The 21,780-nt window shown below is 39.8% G+C and overlaps 1 protein-coding gene across 2 annotated transcripts in view; it reads left to right on the forward strand.

Moving 5' to 3' along the window:
* The window catches only part of LOC149081801 (potassium voltage-gated channel protein Shaw-like), a 279,945-nt gene that overhangs the window by 189,580 nt on the left and 68,585 nt on the right, over positions 1–21,780 (forward strand). The window lies entirely within an intron of this gene.

The following is a 21,780-nucleotide window of genomic DNA, read 5'->3' on the forward strand; positions in this document are numbered from 1 at the left end:
TAGCTGTGAGGATATGGCCAAGGATATCAAATTTCATGGCCTTACACGATAATGAGATGTTTTGTTGTTATATATACACATTTGACCACCAAATGTCCCTGATCGTCTTCATAAACAGCTATGTTCAATGAAACACGAACAGACAACTTGCTTCAGACAAATATTGTACAGTGCACAGACACAAGATGTTTGGATGAAATGGTATAACTCCGGAAACGAGACCAGAATATAAGTTATTGCCGTTCCTTGGCTATGCCGTCATGCTACGTAAGAAGTATCCCTACCAAGCCTTATGAATGACTTCGAAAATAGTGACAGAAAACCACGTTTGCAAAATTAGTAAAATTTTAAGCTAATACGGGGGGTTTTAACGTTTTTCAGCCACTACCTAAAATGAACAAAAATATCAGCTTCGCGACCCACAGGACTGTTTTTGCGTTTTGAAATTAGTGAAAATTTATAACAGGACTGAAGGAGAATTTGTACGAACCATCTGAAAAGCCCCTTGAATCAATTTAGGGTCCTCAAAACCCTTACTGGAATCCCTGCGAATCAAATTGGTATAGTGTCCCATAGCTCAAGAACCCTGGCTGTAAATGGATTCATATAACCTTCTCGAAAGACCCTACGAATCAAATTTGGGTCGTGACCCATAGCTCGAGAATTCTAGGCTGTAAATAGGCTGAAAATTCATAAGACCCTTCTGGGAAGACCCCGCGAATCAGGTGCGCATCGTAGTACAAGAACCCCCTCCCTCCCTGACTGTGAGTGTATTTATACGACCTATCTCGGAAGCCTCTGAGAATCAAATGTGTGTATTGACCCACAGATCAAGAATCCCTGACTGTAGAGAGGTTTTTACGACCCTTCTCGGAAGGCCTGGTTAATCAAGTTCGGGTCGCGACCTATAGCACAAGAGGTATTACTATACAATCGAACGGTCCAATTATTCAATTATTAAACTTCACTCACATTGTACAAAAAATTGATGGCAGATATAGCAGCACTATAACAAGCATTATACAGAAACAAACTTTACGTTCACAACACAAACAACCACATTTTCTAGCATGGCCCAGGGGTCTTCTTCGACCACCTGCTTATATCTCTTCAGTGAGACAGAGCGGCGGTTCTGGTTAGGAGTTTATGGAACAAAAATTATGATTTATTGCTTTTCCATCCAAATTCCCGAGCCTCTTAAAAGCTTTCAAAAGATTCCTGATCCGTGAAAGCTCATATCAAGATCTTCCTTATGAAAAATCAACTACTTTTCGGGAGAAGAAGAAAAAAAGATCAGTAAACCTGAATACCGGAATTCAAAACATGGATCGTGATCAATGAGCCGCCATTTATTTTAATGGCTCCTCTGAACTACAGCTTAGTTATGAGCTCAATGGAGTATTTCCCCGGATTAATGGCCCTAAAAGAAGAGACTCCCGTCATTTCTAATGATACTTTCACATTCCATTAAAGCGCCATCTGTCGCTTCTCTCAGCTTAAATCGCCTAAATTGAAAACGGCATAAAAATATCTATGCGTACATTCCCGATAACACAGGATATATACTTAATACCTTTTTTTTCGTACCTATCCCGTTTTTCAAATAATGACTCTAAAGTAGGAATTTCAGAACCATTTTAAGTAACATCAGGGCCATTTACATCTCAACTTGTCAGTGCACAGATACTATCCGTCAGCAAGGGAAGGGGAGGGAGAAATATCGGGACGACGATGTGCAGGAAAAACATTTTCTGGGAAAGTAAAAATCTGGAGATGGCATATATCCGGCAGTTGTTCATAGAAACTAGGGGGATTATAAAAAAATAATTCTGTGTAGGAATTTTATCCTCTTTTCTTCAGATAAAAGCTACTTGATAAACTACAGTCGGATCCCGTTATAACGAACTCCAAGAGACCGGAGAAATCACTTCGTTATAAAGGATTTCCGGTTTTTTTTCATTGCTCCTATGTAATTTTACCTGGGACATTAGAAAAGTGTTCGTTTGAACGAGATTCGCTACAACGGTATTCGTTAAAACGGGATTCGACTGTAGTATCAACGTCCGGGAAAGAAAGGAAAACTAATACCGTATTCCCCCGCATTAGAAGGCATGCCGGGAAATTCGAATCACAAATTCTGGAAAATTCTTACGTATCTTTATCATTAAAATATATTGAGAATTGGCTGAACGCATATTGTTATCCCTTTCCAGCCTCACTTTTTCCGGCATGCCGGGAACGGACGAGAGACCCGAAAATTCAAAAATCAGGTGTCCCTCCCTCGAGTTTGGTGGCATGCCGCTAATGTGGGAACAATACGGCATTCAAATAAAATATATATGTATAGCATTATGATGTAAGAAATAGGTGAATACATTCATATTTTCATTTCGTTTCACACCGTTAGTATACAGTCGAATCCCGTTATAGCGAATTCCGAGAGACAAGAGAAACCACTTCGTTATAACGAAGTTTCGTTATAAAGGAATTCGAGTTTTTTGTGCATTGTTCCTATGAAAATGTATCTAGGGGATTTGAAAAGTGTTCGTTAAAACGAGATTTTCGCTATAACGGTATTCGTTAAGACGGGATTCGACTGTAGTTTGTAAAATGTCATATATGCCTGAATCTCACACATGCTCTTTCTCCCCCGTGGCCCTTGGAGTTATCAGATGCGGCCCGCTACTTCTAACCTAATTTTGTAAAACTCAATTAAGCGACACGTTACCAGATCACCTAATTGACCCGCGTCACATTTATAGATCACTCAAGTGAACTGGGGCGCTGTTCCAGATCACTGAAGTGGCCCTCTGCTCATTCATCTCAATAAATCAATTAAAAGTGGTTTGCGGCACATTTCCAGATCACTTAAGGACTTGCGGTAAAATTAAAGATCATTTTAGTGTGACTCGGGGCTCAGCGGCCCGCTGCTCACTCTCACTTCAATTAAATGGTCAGCGGCACACTTCCAGATCATTTAAGTGGCCCGCAATGAATTTGCAAATCAATTAAGTTACCCGTGGCACAAATCCAGATCACTTAATCAGCACGTGATACATTTCTAAATCACTCCAGCAGCCCGGGGAACATTTCCAAATCACTTCAGTGACCCAATTCAATTGAAGTCCTTCCACATTACCCCCACAAGGGGGGGGGGGCTCGCAGAGCTCCAGCCCGGGGTCCCGAGATTATGCTCATAATTTTTGTTTTTCACTCTATAATTTCATAATAGAGGGAGCCCACCAAAGACCTCAGCTTAGAGGTCCTACTGAAGGATCGGGAGGGGGGTATGGACTTCCGTGCCCTGCCCGATTTAACTCATAGCTGAGACTCAAGAGGTTGGAGTCCTGTCATCTCCTATTGGAGGCATATTCATGAATCAACAGCTTTTATAATAACCATCACCAGAGCTCTAGAGTGCAAAAGCTCTGGCGTATGCTTTAAATAATTATGAAAATGTTTGAAATAATCATAATGCTAATCATTGAATCATAGGGTGGTTTACCTTTTTACCCATTTGTTGGTTATGGACGAAAGTTAAAACGGCCGCAAAAATCAACGATTGCGAATGAATCCCGAGAGATATGGGCGTTTCATAAGTATACGCTCGAAAATGAGAAGAAAAACAAAACATAGCTCTCGCAGTTATGGTTAAAGCAACACAATTTCGAAAAATTTAAATGGTCACAAGCTTTTTTATGCATTGCCAAGTGATGGCCAAAGTGCAACGGAAAAACGGGAATGGCGTTTGAACGGTACCTGTAGCAACATCAACGGCGGAGCAGGACGCAGACGAAGAAAAAAGATCTCATCAAAGTGCTGGTGCGCTAACCTCTCTGTGAGGGAACTTCCGGCAGCAGTAAAGTTATATGTATTCGGTGTTTCCACGTGTTTCTTTGTTTGTGTTGGCGTTTGTGGTGCTACAGTTAACCGCTCCAATTCCATTTATGGTTGTTTACTGCACCGATCACTTTGCAATACATAAAAGTGAGTGTTGCCATTTGAATTTTCCTAAATTTTGTTGCTGTAGCAGTAAACGCGAAAGCTATATTTTGTTTCTATCTCGTACTCTGAATGCATGTATTTCGAATTCCTTTTGCATTCGTTGATTTTTGCGGCCGCAAGGGGCTCGTATATCGGCAAAGTTACTTTACGACCACTCTGTATGCATCTCTCAAAATATATCACCGGGCTATTTATGTTCAGCAACTCTCGATTCAGTTTGCTGCATAGGAGACGGATGCGTGCGAAATTTATATAGTTGTAGATATATAAAGGAATTGCATGTTTTCGGTTCGCCACAGGAACGACGACATCAATCATACTCGACACGTTACGTGCCAGCCTGTACAACATGTACTTGGATCAATAGCACAATGTTAGCCACGACGGTGCAGCTGAGCACTTTCCCACGACGTTTCTCACAAATTCGGTCCATTTTGAAGCACTGCTCATAAAAAAAAAGATGTAAATGTTCAAAAAAATTATATTTTAATAATTATAAAAATTTTAAACCCAAATATAGCGTGTAGAGTGATGGTCAGAAGTATCGTCAGACCAGCGACTCGCAACACTTTCGTTCCGCGGGTCACGATATTTCAACCGTTCGCGGCCGGAAACTAGTACATGTATAAGGGCAATTATATGACTTGTATTTTATGGGACATTCCGGTAATTTACTGTCCCGACTGTTTTATAAATACGTCCCGTTTTTTTGCTGTATTTTCAACCCGAAGGTTACTTGAATTTTTATTCTTTACGATCACAGATACCGATTACTTTCTCTCTCATAACATATTAGGTATCACACGCACTCGAGACACATTTCAACATGAACTGATTCGTTAGATATTCCGCAGAGGAATGTCTACGACTTGCACATGTACAGTAAACTAGTAGTAGTAAATTGCCCATGGCGATAGATCAAAGCATAGCCACCCTTTGGGGGTGTGCGACACGTGCGGTCACCCCGCACTTACGGTAACAATTTATTTCATAAATTCTGAATTTCCATATCTCTCAATTCTATTTTATATATGTAAATTTCTGTATATTTCTATATATTCCAGTCCTATTTCATATATAAAGTTTTATTTTATAGAGATACAGTTCTATTCATTCTATCATTTTCATATATAAAGGAATGATTCTGAAATTTTTTTTTTTCTGATTCTCTCTCTCCCTCGCTCATTTATTCTGAAATTACTTTTTTTTTCATATTTCTTTGGAATTTTCATCGATTTTGAATATCTTTCATTTATTTCGAACTTTCCTTGACTTTGAAATTATTTCTTTGGTGGATTCTGAATTACCACCAGTTCTGGAATTGTTTTTTAAATAATTTTTAGAACGTCAATCTTTTTCGGAATTCGGAATTTTCGTAATTTTCTGGAATTTTGAATAATTTGCATTTTTTTACTTATTTTATTCTAAAATTATTTCCTTCGTTTATTGGAATTATTTTATTATTCATTCATTTGGAATTTTTGTCAATTTCGAATTTACTTCTTCCATTTATTCTGAATCTTTTCACCACTTTCATTTTCTAAATTTTCCCGATTTTAATTTTCTGAATATTCGATTCTCCACTCCAACAAAATACAGGGTGGACAAAAAAAGTAAACTTAAAAAATTCATAAAAACCGAATTGCAGGGTTCGCATCGCTAGGTCACGGGAGTTTTTTTAAGACAGGAAATAAAAAATAACAAAAAACAGCTGATAAGTGGCGCTAGAAATATGAAATGAGACGGTTATAAGAACTTGCGCTCCTAATCCACAATCAGTTCACCGTTGTAAACCGTGTATGTGGACAAGGATGCTGAGTGCGAAGGATAAAGCTTTGTTAGTGAAGTTGTTTTGCGTGAACCTGTGGTGCTGGTCATGTGGAACAATGCTGCTGTAATAAACGATTTGGAGGCATTCTGTTTGTTTATCTTTTCTTTGACCTGTGTACGCGTCAGTGCCACCTATCGGCTATTTTTGAGTTTTTTCCCAGTCAAAAAAAATCCCGTGACCTAGCAGTGCTAACCCTGCAAACCGTTTTTTATTTGGTTATTTTCCCGGTTTTTATGAATTTTTAAAGGTTCTACGGAATCGCTGAAGGGTACCGAATTAATTAAGATGCCAACGGTTCCGCTATTATTTTTTCGCCACGGGCCGCATCTGGTTAGTGCAGTCCTGGACCAGGGTTGAGCTCAGTTTGAAAGAAAGAAAAAATGTTTTTCTGCCCCTGGTGTTTAGGCATTTTATGACATATTTTAACATTGGAAATTTGCGCTTTGGCAGACCATATTTTCAATGTCCAATCCATGTCCACGTTCGCCCGAATGGCGCAGTGGTAAGACACTCGTCTCTCACCATGAAATCCTCTGTCAAGTCCGAGGGTTCGATCCTGGGGAAGGATATACATAACAAGTTTTTCCCCTAAAGAAACTGAGGTGACCACCGATAGATGGCGCCTTCATTCCTGACATAACTCGATCAGTAGTGAATCGCTATATGGCGTTATGATCGGAGCTGGTACGCTGCAAAGAAGTCCACGAAATAACTACTCCACTTTTACAAGAAGGAAATGAATAAGAAGCTCTCGTGACGAGGGAATGGCAAAGAATCACTTCCTTGTTTCCGGAAACTTCTCCCGAGATTAAGATAAAGAAGGTGCCTTGTTGATTTCCTGATGTATAGGTTAAGAAAGAAATGAATCGTTGAGGCCTCAGTTTCAAAACACCAATATCTCAGCACCGAAATGAGGAAATTCCGATGCAGAAAATGGGAGAAGATACCGAAGAATATTCTTTTTTCTCCTCGTTTTTCCCGGACGAGTGTGCGAATCTGGAAAAAGCTGATAAGGAGGCAGAAAACGGAATCGATGCAATTCCAGAAAAGGACAGATAGAAAACAGGGAGAGAGAGAGAGAAAGAAAGAAACGGGAAAAGTGAGAAAATTTAGGAAAAAATACCATGGAGTAACGGATAAATTGCCTGGTGAATGCTTAGACGGTTATCACTGCTGGAAGATCTAACAACAGTTCGAAATATTGAGAGTAAAAAAAGGGCCTGGAAAAAAGCAATCGCAATGTTTAGATGGGAAGTTTGAGTTTTGGTCCTGGATAATAAAAAAGGGGGAACAGGAAAAAATATTTTGTTTATCTTATATTTTTTTCCTGTTTCTCCGGATTGTTATTTCACGGTTGAAAACTGATAGTATCCGGGACACCAGCCGAATCCAACTGTTTTTCAGTTTCGATTGCGATTCGGACACAACATTCCTAGAAATAATTGATAACGCTTGGTTCTTGATCTCTCCTAAAATCATGCTCCAATTTTTTTTCCTATTTTGAAACTGGAACTAATTGTTATTTTAATTAATGACACGTCAAAAAACTGATCGGCGTTCTGATTTGAAGCATCAACTTTTAATGAGTTCTTGCTTCATCGACGTAATATCGATCATAAAAGTCATATCATAACCTTAACCGTCCAATCATTTGATCATTTTTGTCACGACGCGGTCATTTTCTGTACACGGGGGCTAATTAGACCGGGACCTAAAAGGTATTGCCGGTTCCGAGCACGACAACCTTTTTTTATACTCACCGAGAGGTTGGTGCGCTAACCTCCTCGATGTGGGACTTCCTGCGGAAGCAATCTTTTTCTGCTGCCATGTCCCCGTTTCTGTTGTACCCCTGTGTCAGGAAAGTTTCCGACAAAGACGAACCGGGTATCGAACTCACGGCACCTCTTAGCATCCTTCGGTACTTTAGGCTAGTATCTCCCCGTCCTGTGCTACCAAGCCCTTCTCGTGGTCTTTCTGCGATGTATATCTCTTGATACATACAAACTAGATTTGGATGTTTTGGTGTTACCGATGTTTGATAGATGGCGCTAGAAACATGTTACCATATAATAACTCCTTCGCATAATTTTTGAGCAGCGAATCTCAATTGGAAACTTATTGGATTTTTTGCTGTTGCAACCATTTTTTAGTGGATTATTGACAATCTATGAATACCCACGCAATGCACCTCTGAGCTGTTACTACATTTTTGCATGAACTAAGAGCCTCCATCTCTATCATCATACACTAGTTTACCCCAGTTTTCAATTATTCGGGACGTATAAATAGGCTAATAGTGTAACCGTGAAACCCACCAAACCGGAGACCATAGTGACTAGACTCCATAATTCCCACGCTGACACTCGCGAGTGTATACGTAAGAATACCGTAGCTTGATCACATACTAAAACTAAGAAACAACATGGCAGACATGAATGCAGTATGAGGATCGAAAATGGTTGCTTTTGATCAGCGATTCACAGCATTAGCATTGGAGTAACCTCAGGCAGGTTTGCCTTAATTAAGAGCACTTAACCATGCTATCACGTAATGTTCTTGGAATATAATTACAAATAGTGGCTTATCGACCACTGGGCTACGGTGTATCACTTTTAAATGTCCAATGTCTTTGACGTAATATTGCGTCGGGAGCTCCATGGAAGAAATGCAAAACACACACCGTTCTTTCGCTTGCCAGGTCCGTACATAGTGTGGTGGGATTTGAAACTGGCTATTACGTTATCAAATTAGAAATAATATCAAGTACAATATGTAAAGGCGTGTAGTTATTGAAAATATTGGGAGTCAAGGAAACAGTTATTTTCCGGATATTATGCTGAGGTGAGCTCGGAAGGAAAAGTCATCACGTCTCCGCCGGGACTCGAACCCAGACCATCTTGCATACCGGGCAAGCATGCTACCATCTACACCACTGGAGACACGTGACTCTGCCTTCCTAATTTCACGCACTGTGTCGTGAGGCGCTGAAGTAGAGGCAGTAGTAGCCTCTCTTAACTTCAGGAAATGGCCTCCGGGTCGGACGGTTTATATAGGGAGTGCTCAAAAATACCGTAAGAGCTCTCTCAAATCACAGTACATTTATATTTTATCATAATTATTGGTTTTTTTTGTAGCTCTTATTGGGTTGCTGTATTATTTGTATATATATATATATTCAACATCCATATATTTATGTGCTTAATATATTTATCGGATAAAACTATCCGACACCTCATTGGGCATTTTGTCTGTTGTGTCCTTTGTATTTCTATTTGTATATTTAAACCCAATATTTTTGTATAGATACTGTATTATATCGAGAGATGCTGGAACGAAGAGGTACGCGATACAAGAATCGCGACTATGAGGGAAAAATTGCTAAGGGGGGTGGAGAAAGACATGTCCGCACATAGTCAACGAGGAGGAAAATAGGGGAAAATGTTCGGAGGGGCTCTGAAATGTAAGGGTGTGATAATGATGGTGATGATTCCTCCGCAGAAGAGGGAAAATAAAAAAAGGGGGAAACGGATCAATCAGCAGATTGAGGTAAAAACAAACTGGATTGTTGAAGTTGCGCACCTCATTGAGCGGCCGCCTTCGTCTCGCTTCTTTAGTGTGTGCTGTGTAGAACAAAACAATGCAACTGTTTTGGCACTAGTCTGTATTACATACTCCCTTACTACTTGGTCATCGCACTAGGCACGCAGCCTTAAGAACAGGGAAAACTCATATAATACGAAGGAAAATACGTTGGCACTGTGCTTTTCTTTTTCCTCCAACGCACAACCCGGTTGCAGTGGCAGCGCCTTAGCCTTCACCATATAAAATCTAAGAGGCATAACTCAAGTCTCTCTTGTGGCGCTGCTTGTCTTGTACAATTTTTATATTTTTTATTATATTTTTTATGCCACTCACTAGCTAGGCATTATCTAGTGTGTTCTTGTATTGGAGTTCAGTCTGGCTCCAACTGTCGACCGAACACGTCGTAAAAATCTCTCTCTCTCTCTCTCTTAAAAAAGAAAAGGAGTCATGACTCTGTATGTTTCCGAAATAGCCACACATCCACCAGCACTAGCATCACCATAGTACTGGTGACCCGCGTAAAGCAGATGTTTGACAGCCACGAACGCCCCTTTTTTTTCCCCCTGTGTGTGGTGCGTTTGCTGACTGATTGAGGGGGCATCTCCCCAATTCTCTTCCTGGATTGTGCTGAACTTTTTTTTGGAAAAAAACTTTTCTTACAACCAGTCAAAAACACGCATTTGTCAACAGTTTTCACTGTCAGAAACTTCCCGCTTACGAGTTCTACTCCAAGAGCTCACTCTTGGGGGATAAGGGACCTTCTCAGTTGTTGCATGAGATGCATACATTAGCTGGCAAGAAAATTTCAGATAAAGTGCTTAAAACCCTTTGATTACAACGTTTGCCTATCCATACACAGCAGATACTTTCTGTTAGTAAGGATACATTGCCGGATTTAGCAGGAATGGCAGATAAATTTACCGAAGTCACTGAGCACACACCGACTATTTCTGAGGTCAGCCGTAACGAAACCATCAGCTTGCAATCACTTCAAAGTCAAATTTCGACTTTGACCTTTGCTGTTGACCGCTTATCCCGCTATAAAGAGAAAAATTTTAGCAAAAAGGGAAGAGTTCGTTCAAATTCTCGGTTTAGAGAGACGGTACATTCAAACGTAACCTTATTGTTGGTACCATTTCAAATTCGGTAGAAAAGCATCAAAATGCATTGAACCCTGTGATTGGTCGGAAAACTAACTGGCCCATCTGTTTTGGCGACAGCAGGTGATGGCCGGCGTTTAGTTCGCCTTTTTGTTCATGATCGGTACTGGTTTTTTAGTGGACACAGGCGCTAGCATTTCGGTTTTCCCACGAGATACACAGGTACATAAAGCAGCAGATACAAACTTTTCGCTATACGCAGCTAATGATACTAAAATTTCTACGTATGGTTGCAAATCTTTATCAGTGGATTTAGGATTACGCAAACTGTTTAGATGGTCCTTCGTTATAGCTGATGTTAATCGCCCGATATTAGGTGCTGATTTCTTAGAACATTATGGTCTATTAGTTGACGTAAAAAAGTCTCGTTGATTGACAGTTTGACTTCACTTTCAATCAAATGTAGCAATGCCAGTTGCACTATATTAGGATTAAAGACCATTTGTGGAGATTCGCCTTACTTGAAAATTTTATCTAAATTTCCTAATCTAACGAATCCTTCTATGCTTGGGGCTACTTCTAAAAAACACTGCGTTACACATTGCATTACTACTAAAGGTTCTCCTGTCTTCACCAAAGCCCGCAGACTTTCTCCAGAGAAACTTGCCATTGCAAAGCGCGAAGTTCAAACACTAATGAATCAGGGCATACTGAGACCTTCAAAAAGTCCATGGGCAAGCCCGATACACATTGTTCTTAAACGTAATGGAGAATACCGTTTATGTGGGGATTACAGAAAACTTAATTCTATAACGTGTCCAGACAGATATCCTATACCACATGTTCATGATTTCAGTTACGGTCTGCAGGGAAAAAACATTTTTTCTAAATTGGACTTGGTTAAGGCTTATCATCAGATACCTTTAGATTCCGAGTCTGTTGAAAAAACTGTCATTATTACCCCATTCGGACTTTATGAGTACTTATATACGTGTTTTGGATTGTCTAATGCGGCACAATCATTTCAACGGTTCATAGATATTGTCTTAAGAGACTTGAACTGTTATGCATATTTAGATGACGTACTAGTTGCATCAGCAACAGAAGAAGAACATCTTAAAGATCTAGAATTAGTTTTTGAACGTTTAAACAGTTTTGGTATAATTCTTAATCCTGATAAATGCATATTTGGGAAATCTGAGATAGAGTTCTTAGGATTTGTGGTTAACAGCAACGGCATTTCTCCTTTGCCTGAAAAAGTTGACGTTATTCGTAATTACCCGCAACCAAAAACGGTTGATGAACTTCGAAGATTTCTAGCCATTCTCAACTTTTACCACCGTTTCTTAAAAAAACGCAGCATCTGACCAGGCTCCCTTACACGATTTGTGCAAAGGAAAGAAGAAAAAAGATATATCTCTCATCGCTTGGTCGGGGGAAACTATTGCTGCTTTCGAAACGTGTAAACATGCTATTACCAACGCCACGCTTTTGGCTCATCCTAAACACGATGCTCATCTTTCGTTGACAGTCGGCACATCAGATATCGCTCTCGGAGCTGTTTTACAACAAGCTTCCGATGGTGTCGTCGAACCACTCCCATTTTTTTCTCGAAAGTTAACGACAACTGAAAAGAACTATAGTACTTATGATCGCGAGTTGCTTGCGGTTTATAGTTCTGTGTGCGGTTTGCCGCTGTGGTGGTCGAGTGGTTATAGTGCGGACTCGTGATGCGAGGATCCGGGTTCGAACCCCACAGTGGTGGTCGGCTGAAGTTGGTTTTCTGTGGTTCCCAACTTCAAGGCGCAAATGCGAGCCGATCTCCCGTTAAAAAGTCTCGCCACAGAGAGCAACAGTCCTACAACGGTAAATCATTCAACCATAACACTTCACTCATAGTTAGAAAAACTGGGGGCAGATGACAGCACTACACATAACAAGCATTATACAGAAACAAAACTTTACGTCAGGTTGCACTACACGTACACGCACATTCCCGCATGTACCGATTCGTTGGGGGGTTCCGGGGGGGTGCATTTGGGGTGTAGCAGTAGTAGGTAGGGCCTCCAAAAAATGGCTCGGGGATCCATGATGTTCTTAAGTCAGCCACCTCGTTGGGCAATTTGCCTGTTGTGGCGTCGTATTTGTATTTGTATTTGTATATTAAACATTTCAGACACACGTTAGAAGGCAGACCATTTACGATCTGCAGTGATCATAGGTCTCTAATTTATTCTTTTCACAAAGTTAATGATAACAGCTCTCCCAGACAACGTCGTCATTTAGAATATATATCTCAATTTTCTACGGACATTCGTTACATTCACGGTGAGCGAAATGTTGTAGCGGATGCTTTTTCCAGATTATCCGAAATTAATTTACCTGACTCGATTGATTACGCAGCTATTGCTACTTCACAGAGTACAGACGCCCTCCGACAACCAGGTGGGGTGCACGATATAAAACCTATAAAATTCGGTCCTCAGGGTACAGAACTTTTTTGTGACTTATCCACTGGAATTATCCGTCCCTACGTACCAGAAGAACACCGATATCACGTGTTTACGGTCCTTCATAACCTCCCCCATCCAATCCTTAAATCAACAATAGACCTTATTCGTCAACGATTTGTGTGGAGTTCAATACGCAAGGATGTCACACGATGGACCAGGGCGTGCATCGAGTGTCAACGTTCAAAAGTGCATCGTCACACTCGATCTTCCATCGGTGCATACCCTTTGCCTCAATGCAGATTCTCGCACATTAACATCGACATTGTTGGTCCTCTTCCTCCTTCTCGGGGTTTCACCTACTGCCTTACCTGTGTGGATCGATACACCAGGTGGGTAGAGGCTTTCCTGATGGAAAACCAAAAAGCAGAAACTGTCGTAGAGACATTCTACTCTGGCTGGATCAGCAGATTCGGAGTTCCGGAATCGGTTACCACCGATCAAGGGAGACAATTCGAAAGTGATTTGTTTCGCGCATTCGTTCGTTTTCTTGGAACTCAGAAAACACGCACGACAGCGTATCATCCAGCCTCCAATGGCATCGTTGAAAGGTTCCACCGGCAGCTCAAAGGTGCCATACGTTGCCATGCCACGGAACGTTGGACTAAAGTGTTACCTACCATACTTCTGTCCATCCGAGCCAGCATCAAACCGGACATTAACACTTCTGCTGCTGAGATGGTTTATGGATCACCATTGCGCCTACCTGGCGAATTCTTCCGCAGTTCCGACCCTCAGCCAACACAGCCGGAATTTCTACGTGCTCTACGAGATCACATAAACACTTTACGTCCGATTCAAACTTCAAGGCATGGGACTCACAACGTTTTCGTTCATAAAGAACTTGCTGTTTCTTCCCATGTGTTCGTGCGGCTGGACACCGTACGGAAGCCTCTTCAACAACCATATTTGGGGCCATATGAAGTGATTGAACGATCTCCAAAAGTATACACAGTGAACATGAAAGGCAAATTAACGAAAATCTCAATAGACAGATTGAAACCAGCATTTTTGCTTGATAGCACTTTTAATGAGCAATCACCGTTCACTGAACCGAAACAGCCTTATGTAACTCGATCAGGGCGTACGGTTCGTATAAGAATTCCTTGATATTATTCTTATTTGCATATTTTTTTAAATGAATAATATAATTGTTTTTTGCAACATATTTTGAAAATTAATATTTTTGTTTTGCGAAATTTTCAATTTTCTTATATGTATATATGTTTATTATCTATTCTAGTAATCGTTTTTGCATATATATACATTTACTAATTTTTGATCATTTGTAATTTATTTTTTGCTCTACTATTAATTGTGCATATGAATATTTCATTACTTTTGACAAAAATTTCGTATTGCGTATTTTTTGAATTTTTCGAACAAATTTTTTTTTGCACATGTCAATGCTATATTAGTTGCCGTAACTATATTGTCAAATCGTCGTATCTATATTGTCTTTTTTTTTTTTTTTTGCATTGTGCCATATGCCGTCCTTTAGACTCGTGGGGGGAGTACTGTGGCGCTGCTTGTCTTGAACAATTTTTATATTTTTATTATATTTTTTATGCCACTCACTAGCCAGGCATTATCTAGTGTGTTCTTGTATTGGAGTTCAGTCTGGCTCCAACTGTCGACCGAACATGTCGTAAAATTCTCTCTCTCTTCTATTAAATAACTTAAAAAAGAAAAGGAGTCATGACTCTGTATGTTTCCGAAATAACCACACATCCACCAGCACTAGCATCACCATACTCTGTTGTTCGGGCCGTCCGTGGATCCTCCCAAATTTGACGTCCGTCCAGTGCACGTTGCTTGGGTCGCAATGAAAATATTTCGTGAAATCCGAACATATTGATGCGAAATTTCAGCATACCGTTCAATACCATTGCACAACGCATCGCACGCAGATGTGGACGAGAGTCTCACTATAGCCAAATTATTCCTAAACTTCGGTTTAGATTCTAAACTTTTCAGAATATAACTCGAACAGTTCTTTTCATAATCATCGAAGAGCCTCGTTCGAGTTAAATTGAAATATCTAGGAGTTCGGAGAAAGAGAGGAACTGTGCATATTCATTTCATCAGTGCCTGGATGCTAATAAACGAGCACAGGGAGCTAATTTTCTCTGCAGCTGGAGTTTTCGTATCTCCGGTATGTACAGTACACGTACATTGTTTTCACATTTCGGGCGTCGAAACTCGTCGTCGCGTCGTTGCTTTTATGAAAATACTAGTTAACTTCGACATAAGAGCTAACAAGTTTTTCCCTTCGAGGCGCGTTTTGTTTTGTTTTCACCCTGTCTTTTCCCCGTTCCTTATAACGTATAGCAAATAAGTACTTCGAACTTTGGCATTTTATTTTCTGGAAGAACGGAATCATGCGGCTAAAAGCACGAAGAAAATGTGGCTTTTCCTGCTGATTTCTTTCAGCCGTTAGAACAGAATAGAATAACTTTGAAGCTATTTACTGTCGAAATCACTCAACGTCGACCGTTCCGTTGTAAATGGTTTGGAGCAACTAACGTAAGCCGTTGAAATTGACCAGATCACTCCCCGAGCGAAAAAGATTCCATTTTGCCAGTGGTTTGTTTCGGAAAAGATGAGAGAAAGTCAACGTTTACGTTAACAAGAAACGCTCTCAATTTCGCGTATTTAGTCTGTTTTCCCTGTTAATGTCCAGAAAAAATTCTTGAGTTTAGAAGATCCATAATCCAGTACACTGACAACACGCTTATGCAAACCGAAGTCCTTATAAGCCCTTAACTTTTGAAACCGATGATCGAGAAAATACTATAATTAGGAAAAAGTATTCAAATAGCACACGAATTGCTGAAAAATGCCAGAAGTTCTTTGTGCGTTTAAATGCAGTGAAACCTATCTACAAAGATACTCGATATAAAAGTAAACCCTTCTACAGCGCCGCTCGATATAACGGTGAACCCTCTACAACGATATTCGATGCAACGATGAACTCCTCTACAACGATATTCGATGCAACGATGAACCCCTCTACAACGAAATTCGATGCAACGATGAACCCCTCTACAACGATATTCGATGCAACGATGAATACCCCCTCTACAACGATATTTATTTCAAGTCTTGTTTGGAAATGTTTTTATTCTAATGTTAAACTGCTGCCTCTCGGTATAATGTGTGTGATAATCTCTCTAGAACGATATTTTTTCTTGGTCCGCAGAGTATCGTTGTATCGAGGTTTCACTGTATTTAATTTATCCGTTTTCGATTCCGTCTTACTTACAACTAATGTTAAGAAATTTTTAGTCCTGCATTTAATGAGTAAAACAAATGACAGTTCCATATCACTGAGTGGAATAGTTGCCGAGATGTGTAACTTCAAAAACTGACTTTCATCAAATAATGGCTTTCATCACCTTACAGACCAGACATTTCACCGAGAAAAAAAAAATCTTATTTGGGGGAGCAGCTCTGCAACTACAACTACATACTTAACCTTTTGAAAGTCAGAAGGAATTTAGATTTGGTTTTATTTTCATAATTTTTTAGTGACATCGGTCGTCAAAAGATTAACCGCACATGCACCTCGTGAAGGGAAATTTTTAACGAATTGGCTACATGTAAACTCTAACCTCTAACGTATTTATGGTGCCATAGTTATGCTTGTTTTTGTGTTATACTGGTGGTGGCGGCATCTGTCTTTTCCATATGGCTAAGAGGAATTCAACTACCAGCTGTGAGATAAACAACTTGAATAAAGACACCATCTGTTCGAGAATCAACCATCTCTCCGCAGAGAGCAAGTAGACCTACAACGTCATACTTAACATAACGTGAAAATTCAAGCATTTACCATCTTCACTTAAAATATTGAAGACCGATGGCTGAACCAGCAAGAACACGGAACACGCGCAACTCTCACAACATAAATTCGTTACTCAGAACACACATTCCGGCATGTAGCGCAGTTCATTAAAATTCCGCAGAAGAATGTCTACTAGATTCAGTAGTAGTAGTAGACTTTTCACTGTGCATCTTTAGGTTCATCACACTGCCACCACTGTTAAACTGCCCATGTACCTCCTAAACCAGGAGTCTTCAAACTCTCAAACACCGCGAGCCAGATTGAAATTGCCAAACAAGCCCGCGGGGTATCAACTCATGCCGAGTTATTTATAATTGCGAGAAGAACCCAAGCACACGCATAAATTTACAAGTGCTTACTCGTGTAATTTACAGTGGCATTTTATTAAAAAGGGGGCCAATGGGGCCGCAAGTTGTAATGGGGCAAAAATAATTGAAGACTCATTTATTTTGAAATTATTTAATTTAATTTACTTTTTTCACTTTTTATCGACAAACTCGATCAGGGTATCGATGGGATTACTAGCAAATTCGCAGATGATGTGAAGCTAATGGGGGTAATCGGGAGTGAAAACGATAGGGAGTTGCTCCAGACCAACTTAAACAGGATTGCAGCATGGGCAAATGAATGGAGCATGACGTTTAGCGTAGATAAGTGCATGGTCGCTCATTTTGGCTTGAACAACCCACGGTTCCCTTACGAGTTGAATGGTGTCACTATCCCGGATTCAACTAGGGTCACCGATTTGGGAATTCTCATTGACGAGCGACTTAGGTTTTCTGAACATTGCTCAGCGGTGGTCAAAAAAGCGAATAGAATGCTTGGTCTCATTTTCAAAAAGGTCTCTTCGCGTTCTTTTAAAGTCATTCTTCCGCTTTTTCGAGGTTTAGTTCGTCCTGGACTGGAGTATGCTGTAAGGTTTTGGAGACCATACCTTCAGAGGGACATAGACTTGGTTGAAGGGGTGCAGAGAAGAGCTACCGCGTGTCCTTATTGGCACACAGGGCTTGAGTTATGAAGAGAGACTTCATTTTTTGAATATGTTTGCATTGGATGAACGCAGGTGTCGAGGAGATATGATCGAAGTGTTTAAAATTTTCAAGGGGATGGATAGGATGGACCATGAACTTTTAGTACACCGCCAATCGACTGCTTTTACAAGGGGACACCAGTATCGATTGGTGAGGGACAATGCAAGGCTATGGTGTCGCAGGGAATTTTTCTCTAATAGGGTTGTTAATAAATGGAATAGCTTACCCCCGGAGGTAGTAAATTGCAACACAATTGACACGTTTAAAAAGAAATACGATAAACATGTTGGGGTAAATCGAGAAGCTCTGTCCATTCTTAGAATAAGACAACCATAAGTATTCTTTATGGGCGTTGTATAATATTTTATCATGTGTATATATTGATTATAATTTGTGTTAATTGCATCTTTAACTGGGTTGCTGTATTTTTGAAATATATGACAACCATATTTTTATGGGCATCTTTTTATCAGCCACCTCGTTGGGCATTTTTTCTGTTGTGGCGTTGTATTTGTATTTGTATAATCAATTATCAATTTTGATTATTTCTGTAATCTTTTTTTACCAATTCTGGAAAAGTTTCTGATTAATTTAGTTGATTATAATTAATTTTTTTGATCTGAAATCACTATAAGAGATTTTTTTTTAATTATTTATTTCAACGATTCTGAAAAATTATTTCCTTCTCAATACATCTTGAAATCATTTCATTCTATGTTTATTCAATTATCTATTTTTTAAATGTCAAATAATTGCTAACGCACACAAATTACGAAATTATTTCTGTCATTGATTTAATTTTTTTCTTTTCACCAATTCTGAAATTATTTGTTTCGAAAATGCAAAAATTATTTCTTTCAATAATTCTGAATTGTTATCAAGTCATTCTGGAATTGTTTCTCTCATCAATTCTATAATTATTTAATCCAATTTCTTCCAATTCTCATTAATTTCAAAATTATTTATTTAAGTGATTCTGAAATTACTTCTTTTTCAACAATTTATATCAATTTATTTTAGAATTATATCTTACATTAATATTCTAGAATTATTTCTTTCATCAATTCTGAACTTCTATCAACTTATTCTAGAATCATTTAATGTTCATCAATTCTAATTCTAGAATTATTGCGTTCATTATGAAATTATTTCTCGGATTGATTCCGAAATAATTTCTTATTAATTATTTTTTTTATAAATTTCAAAAAATTATTTCTCTTTCGATAATTCCGAAACTATTTCTCTCATTTATTCTAGAATTGATCGTTTTCCCATGCTTTCAACCATTTTCTGAAAATGATCGGTGGGCCACGGCAAAATGCTCCGAGGACCAAATGTGGCCTGCGTGCCTTACGTTGAAGACCCCTGTCCTATCGCGCCGCCGTCTTCTCAGAGCATACTTATAGCTGTTACAACTGCGGTTTCGTTCTCTTCCGCTGTAGTGGTCGAGTGGTCATAGAGACGAACTCGCATCTCAAGGGTTCGAACTCCACCGTCGCCGCAATGGTGGTCGGCTGAAATTGGTTTTTTGTGGTTTCCAACTTCGAAGCGCGAATGCTAGCCAGTCTGACTGTTAAAAAAAGTCGGCACCTTAATGATATCGCATCAAATACAGCGCTATCTGCGATCACTTATCCTTATCTACCATTTCGAAGAAAGGGATACTAAAAACAAGTCAACTTAACTTACACCGACTACAATCTGGCATCCGTCCGCAAAGCTATAACCTCATCTGAAACATTAATCGCACTTGAATAGCCCATTCTTCATGGTTATTAAAGCAAGTCTTGAAGCGGACATGATCGCCCCCAAGTGGCCCGTGACCTCAAACCCTATTTTGTAAAAATGAACTAAGCGACACATTCCCAAATCACTTAAAGGACCCGTAGTTCATTTCCAAATCACTTAAAAGACCTGTAGCACATTTCCAAATCTGATCTCCTAAGTGACCAGTAGCGCATTTCCAGATCACTTAAGTAACCCGAGGTGCAATTTCACATGACTAAACGGACCCGCAACTCATTTCCAGATCACTTAAGTGACCTGCAGCATATTCACCGATCCCATTAGTGCAGTTTCAGGTCACTTAAGGGTATCTGCCGCACATTTACAGATCGCTGTGCGATTACAGATTACCGTGGCCCACGGCAGATTGACAGATCACTTTAGTGGCCCGCACTCTCCTAAAGGTTTAACACCCCCTGTGTTAAAGAGGCATTCCAACCCCGGATCTACCGACATCCTTAAAGTAAAAAAATGAACAAACAACGGTCATTTCCTTTCCCAAATCAAAACCCTTTCCTGAAGAAATCTCTGCGGAGGAAAAATAATTCATTTTTCATTTTCTCATCAACACAAAGTGACCTTGATAATTATTTTAAACCCAAAAATCTCTTTTGATCTCTCTTTCTCTCGACGTATGTATTTCAAAATCCATTCCTTCTTTAAATTTAAAGGATCTGGATTAGAGTGAAAAGTCGAAGGGAAAAGGTACAGAGTTTGGTTGAGGTAATTAGCGTTTTCCCTAGTTGCCTCTCCATTGCAGACGCAAACTCTCGTACACACACACACACATCTGTGCAGTTCTCTGCTTTGATGATGCGTTTATCAAAACTCAAGCGCAACAGTTCGATGAATTTTAATGGGTTTTCCTGCTCTATCTTCAATAACACGCGGAGATGCAACCCACTTTCTCTCTTAGTTAGAGAGTGTGTGTGTGTGTGTATATATAGATCGTTGATTAGCTTAGGGGAGATCTTGCACAGAATTTGCTCGTCGTCGCACGCATCAGCCCAACAAGGAATATTCCTATGGATTATTATAAACCCTCGTGCTATAACTCGTTCGCTGAGAATAATAATAACAATAATAATTGTTGTTGTCGTCCTAGATTCGGTTACAGAGAATCTCCATCTAACATTTATTTCTTACATACCCAATGTGAAGCCGAACTCTGATTGCATTCTTTCTTTCTACTGAACAAAAGGAATGATGATATTGACTTCTCGTTACTGACCTCAGGTGTTTCATCAAGGAGTACGAAACACGGGGATATTCGATATCTCTATAATGCTACCACACAATATCATCATCCTAGTCCTAGCTAGCATTGTTGTTGTTATTATTGCGATGGAACAAAACCGAAATGAAATCATGGTAGCGGCATTCTGTGTTCATGGAATGTCATTCTTTGAACATATATACACGCTTGATGCATCTTTCATCAGGTTGGATGACTTTTCCTTTCCGTTTTTTTTGGAGATCCGAATGTTGTGTTGTGAGGTGGAAACTTTTTAGTGTGTGTCTGTTTGTGTTCGAATGTTCACAGTCTACTGCCATAATACAGGGTAATTCTCTCTCGGTAGAAACTTAAGATATTTGCCTATAAAAAATGGTGTTAGATTAGCTGGTTTGAAATTTTATAGAACACTTCCTTTAGATTAGAGTTTCTTAACCTATTTAGTTGAGACAAAAACTTGTGTCGCAGGTGCGTTCAAATTCACCAACAGCCATGGCTCTTGAACTATGGGTCACGACCGCAGGACCTTCCGAGATGGGATATGCAAATCCACTAACAGCCAGGGACTCTTGAGCTACTAAACCACACATGCACCTCGTCCATATTTCTCTGCGGAACTTCCATCGAATTGGTACATGTTGGAATGTGCGTGTACGTGTAGTGAACCTAACGTGAAGATTGTTTCTGAATAATGCTTTGTTATAGTGCTGCCATCTGCCATCTATTTTTGGAACTACGAGTGAAGGCTAATGATTGAAGATTGGGACTCATGTGAGCTATATCCAGGCGGGGGTTGGGACCCCCGCCTTGGGAAAACCACATCCCTCGAGCAATCCTGGCGAGTGCGTTACCACT

This window comes from Pholcus phalangioides, unplaced genomic scaffold (assembly GCF_987345545.1).
Source record: "Pholcus phalangioides strain wild (caught in Gottingen) unplaced genomic scaffold, Ppha-v1.0 ptg000009l_1, whole genome shotgun sequence".
Lineage (NCBI taxonomy): Eukaryota > Metazoa > Arthropoda > Arachnida > Araneae > Pholcidae > Pholcus > Pholcus phalangioides.